This window comes from Dipteris shenzhenensis, chromosome 23 (genome assembly GCF_047967505.1).
Source record: "Dipteris shenzhenensis isolate YYH24624 ecotype China chromosome 23, Dip_SZ_1.0, whole genome shotgun sequence".
Classification (NCBI taxonomy): domain Eukaryota; kingdom Viridiplantae; phylum Streptophyta; class Polypodiopsida; order Gleicheniales; family Dipteridaceae; genus Dipteris; species Dipteris shenzhenensis.
The window spans coordinates 37,260,696-37,266,695 of record NC_141618.1 but is presented as its reverse complement, the minus strand read 5'-3'; positions in this window follow the sequence as shown (position 1 = coordinate 37,266,695).

Genomic DNA, 6,000 nt, shown 5'->3' with positions numbered 1-6,000 from the left:
TATAGATGGGCCACTTGTCATTTATTATGACAACATGAGCAATATGCACTTGGCAAATAACCCAGTCTATCATGCTAGAACAAAGCACATTGAGGTGCATTATCACTATGTGCGGGAGAAGGTTTTACTAGGTCTTATTGATCTAGTTTATGTCAGCACATAGGATCAGGTAGCTGACATATTCACGAAGGCATTGGGCACAGAGAAGCTGCGCAAGTTCAAAGACCTACTTGGCATGTAGGAATTGGGATTGAGCTCGAGGGGGAGTGTTGAGATATCAAGCTCCACTCGTGATATGCTAGGGTGACTGTTGTGCATTTATGTCACTAACTTGTTAGCTACAGATACGGTTGGTACACCGCCCATGAATAATATCTAGATGACAGCTATCCTTATGTAGTCTAGTTCGTGGCTCACTTAGTATGCCACCTTAGTTAGCTGAGTTTGGTTTGAGACCCACATATAGGGTTCTTCTATTTCTTTGTACTAGAGTTCTTTTGGCTTTCACAACTAAGAAGAGGAAAATTGTTTTCAGCCTCCACCTTTGTGTGTATTCCCCCATTGTGTATGTGAGAAAGCCGCAAGTGAGACTCCTTCCTTCTCTCCCACTATCTTCACACACACAACTTGCAACAAATCAAAAATCACTCATGGCTAGATATACACATGACATAGAACAACAATGAAAGATATACATCATCTCACAACAAAAACACCATCACATCTGTAGCATATATGCTCATATACAAACTCAACAACCCCTTTGTTGTCCACTATCTTTACTACTTTCACCTCTACCCATTTTGACAAGTACTCCATTACAGTGAGCATGTAACACTTCTCTGGCAGTTCTGGGTAGAGGATCGATTGAAATCTATATTCCATCTCTAGAAAATATCATAAACCAACATTATATTTCTCAGTTCCATCTTAAGAATTCTTCTTACCATCCTCTAGCATTTATGGCAGGATCTACACTAGTGCTGCACATCTTTTTGTATTGAAGGCCACACATATCTGTCTTGAAGTATCTTCTGTAGTGTAATCTTCATGACTAGATGACTAGGTGTTGCAAAGGGTACAACAACCAAGAGACCAAATGTATAAAACTTGTCATGTACTTGACTTCTGCACAAAAGTCGGCAATTGTTTAGATGTTAAGGGAGCTGGTAGTAAGATAAGTGCTTTGACCTTCTCTAGATCACGTTCACTGCCATTTTGAGATACTATATGTCCCAATAACTTCACTTTGGAGCATCCCAAATAACACTTCTGTGGGTTAAATTGACCTCCTACATCATGCATTATGTGGAACACTTGATCCAACCTCAATGCATGGTCTCTCTTGAAACTATATACACATATATCATCCAAAAATGCTCTGACAAACAGTAAACTTATCAATGAAAGGGTCCAACACCTCATCAATGTTCTCCTGATACCATGCTGGTGCACATCAAACCTCACATGAAGCGATCGTAGATTTTAGATGTGATCTGATGCACATTGAGTCAAAAGAGGGCAGCAAACCTATTTTTCAAAAGTTAAGAAGGATACACAGGGAGCTTTTTCCTATGCTGATGGAGGAATTAAATAAGTTGCTTAAAGCAGGGCTGATCTACCCAATGGAGCACTCACATTGGGATAGTTCAGTTATAAATATTCCCAAGCACACAAGAGGATGGAGAGTACGCATTGATTATACAAGCCTCTTATTTCAAAAATAAAAAGCAATCATTATCCTTTGCCTTATATTGATGATATATTGGACAAAGTGGCAGAGTATGAAAAGTATAGTGTGTGTGATGGATACTCTAGGTACTTTCAAATCTCAAATGCTAAGGAAGGTCAAATCAAGACTACATTTATAACACCCTCGGGTGCTTTTGTTACATAGGTGTACCATTTGGATTAAAGAATGCACCGGTGTGGTATCAAGCGAACGCTGATGAGGTGTTGGCCCTTTGATAAGTTTGTGAGAGCATTTCTGGATGATATATGTGTATATAGTTTTAAAAGAGAGCATGCATTGAGGCTGGATCAAGTGTTCCACAGAATGGATGATGTAAGAGGTCAATTCAATCCATGGAAGTGTCATTTGGGATACTCCAAAGTGAAGTTATTGAGACATAGTGTCTCAAAATGGCATTGAACCTGATCCAAAGAAGGTAAAAGCACTTATCTTACTACCAGCTCCCTCATGTGCAAAAAAACAAGTATATCATAGGGTTTATACATTTGGTCTCTCAAATGTTATACCATTTACAACAAGCTATGAGGATGAGCCTCTGCAATGGAATGAGAACTGTGAAGTAGTAGGAAGTGTTGGAAGAGATTGCATGTGTAAAGGCTCCAGATTTCTCTTAGACTTTTTATGTAAATCCTTCTTTTGGTCCAGATACCATGGGAACTATCTTATTGCAGAAAAGAGAGGAGTCTTGATATATGAAACCTGTGTATTATGCCAGCAAAGTTAAGACAAAAGCAGAGAGGAAATATATAGAGGTAGAGCTGATTCTATCAAGTTTGGTGTATGCCTGCAAAAAGTTTAGGGCATATCTTACCTCAAAGCCATTTATTATTTTAGCTTGCTACACTTTATCACCTCAGCTGGTCAATAATTTTGCACTCTCTTAGAGTATGATGAAGTAGTTGGTTGAGCTACAAGAGTATAATTTCTCATTTTTTGTGGAGAGCCACATTGGCAGTTCTATTAACATACAAAGAAGGTCCAATTTTGGTGAAAGAAGTGGAGAAGAGAATAGATCAAGAGGAGCATGATGTCGTTCCAGGAGCATCTGTCTTCCATTTTGATGGCTCATACAAGGAGATTTTACATCAAGCTAAATGAGGTTATGTGATCAGTGATTCAGAGGCCAAGCTAATTCAGGAGGGAGTACATCCAAAAGTTGGAAGCAATAATGAAGCATAGTACACAGCATTATGTAAAGGGCTGCAAGCTTCTCTAAAACTGAGAATTCAAAAATTAATGTTGATTAAGGGAGATTCTCTGTTAGTGGTGAAGCAAGTTCTAGGAGGTTGGCAACCATAAAACCCAAAGTTGAGAGAATATCTAGCCAAGTTAGAAGGCTGCTGCATTAGTTTGCAACATGGAATATTCAGCATGTGCGAAGAGAGGATAATCAAATACCACATGAGTTTGCCCAGGAAGTAAGTGATCAAGACCCACTATATAGAGGAGGAGAATACCTAGCCCTTGTAGTAGATTTCTTACTCACTGGTCATTTGCATCATGAGCTTAAGAAGAGTCGAAAGTATCACTTCATAAGAAGATGCAAATAGTATATGATGATTGACGATGAACTCTACATGAAAGGGACTAACGAGAGTGCCTTGCAGGAAAGAGATATATTATATATTGTCATCTAGTCATGAACGAGCTTGTGGAGGACACTGCATTTACGATTACATTACAAAAGATACTTCTGGAGGGATACATGTGGCCTTCAATAAAAAAAGATGTATAGCACTAGTGTAGATCACGCCATGAATGCCAGAGGATGGCAAGAAGAATTCTTAAGCTGGAGCCAAGAAATATAATGCTGGTTTATGATATCCTTGTGAGATGGGATATAAATGTAGTCGGTCCTCTATCCAAAGCTGCTAGAGGGAAATGTTACAACTGCAGTGGAGTACTTGTCAAAATGAGTAGAGGTGAAGGAAGTAAAGAGAGCAGATACAAAAGGGGTTGTGCATTTTGTATATGAGCACATATGCTGCAGATTTGAAATTCCCCTAGAGTTGCTGTCAGATAATGATCCTGGATTCAAAGGAGAGGTGACGGATCATTTGTACAGTAAGCTGAATATTAATCATAAGTATATCACTCCATATTACCCTCAGTCTAATGGCTTGAATGAGAATTTCAATGGAAACTTCAAAATAATGATGGCTAAGATACATCAAAAACTTGAATTTGGAGATGAATCGAGTTTTATGGGCATACAGGGTAGCAGTGAAGCACAACTATCAATTTTCTCCATTTCATTTGGTATATGGAAAAGAAGCAATACTGCCACTGGATGTGGAAATAACAGCCTTGAAATTTTTGGTTGATGAAGAATATGAGCCTATAGACATTTACAAAGAGAGATTATTGGCACTGCAAGTGATGCAGATAGACAAGGATTTTGCTTTTGAGCATTATGCTAGAGTGCAAATGCGAAAGCAAGAGTTGAAGAATGCAAAAATTAAGGAAAAGGAAATTGAAGATGGAGATTTGGTTCTCAGATACTTGGATAGCACGTTTCATACTACTTTCTAGACCAAATGGGAAGGTCTAGAAACAATGCAGAAGAAATTTGAGAATGGCACTTATTGGCTAACTGATTTAGATGCCAAAAGACATAAGAAGAGAGTCAATGGTATCCGTTTAAAGAAGTAATTTATATGGTTGATAATAGCACTAAGAGAGGAAGATCATGAGAATGAAGTGTCAGAAATCTGTGATGAGTGAGGAAGAAGAGAAGTTGGATATATCATCTCTATTTGTCTCACTACGGACATGAATGTCACAACAGAAGAAAGGGGTTGCTAAAAATGTGTGAATAAAAATGAATTAAATAGTTTTTTCACTTGTTGCATGCTTGTGGGTAGACACCTAGCCTTCCACATAGTCAAATAGTTTTGATCTTGGAATCTGTGAACACCCTTTTATCAAAAGGATCTCCTCAAATGTAAAAAACTCTTTGAATTTATAAATGAGTTTTTTGCAGGGTTTCAATGGGAAATGATGATAAACAGTGTGGGTGCAGCAGGCACTCTATAGCATTTGGTATTCAGTGTGACGATGTTTTTGATGTGGGATGACATATTTCTTTCATGGTTGTTTCGAGTCATTTGTGTATGATGGCATGAATATTTTGTGTTATGGGTGTCTTGTAAATCCACCGTGTGTTGGGATTGTGTTCATCATGTGGATAGTCTATGAGCAACTAAGCACTAAGTGTTGGTGGAGTGCATGTGTGAGCCTAAGGTTGGAATATGAGCATTAATGGCCTTGGTCTATGACTTTGAGGGAAAGTGGGAGAGTGGTAAAAGTGCCTATTGTGATGTGTCTATTGCATGCATGTGGCTACGTGATTCTGATCTCAATACTTTTGGAAAGACGAGTTGGAACATGTACATGTGATGGCAAATAGTGGTTCCTTGCTCACAGCTTCGAAATTTAGAGGGACCTCGATTTTGCAACAGTGTCACAAGAAACGTTTCAAGATTTTGATAGACGTTTCATCTAGAAATGTGTAAAATTAGTGTATTTTATATAAATAATGAAAGTAGTGTATTTTTTATCTTAAAAATTTCAAAAAAACTTTCACGTTTGCACGTTTCTTAGAAACGTTTCGGGCGGAAACGTTTCTTCATGTTTCTACTACCCGAAACATGTTTTTTAGTTACACTATTTTGCAGGGAGGAGTGCTTTGGGAAGACAGAGGGGGATGTGCTCTGGGAGGGAGAAGCTGTGGTGCTAGCTATGCTCACATGAGAGAAGACGAGCTGTTACTCTTGCTGGAGGCTTTGGGAATGTGGCTGTGGGATCACTACTTTGTGGGCTTGGAGTACTTGAGGCGACAAAGAGCATGCTCCGTGAGCAAGAGAAGCCACAAGGAGTGATCACTGCATAAAGGAGAGATGGGCAATGAGGGCAAGACCTCCATGATGACACGAGAAGCTGTGAAGTTGTGATCACCGTGTGAAGGATAGACAGGTGCCATTAGTCCGAGTGTGTCTAATGCAATTAAGAACCCAAACACATACTGCAAGGAATATTGTTCATAGAAGATCTCGGAGGTTTGAGTTTGTCACAGGACCAAGCAGTCTCAAAAGGCCACGGAGTGCACGAAGGAGAAGAGTATTGGTTCTAAACATGCTTGATGAATAGTGTGGGTAGACCTTTCAAGAGTAGAAGAAATAGATATGTGGACAAAGGCTTTTGAAGGACAGCTTGTTTAAAACATGAGTACATGTTCATGAGGATTT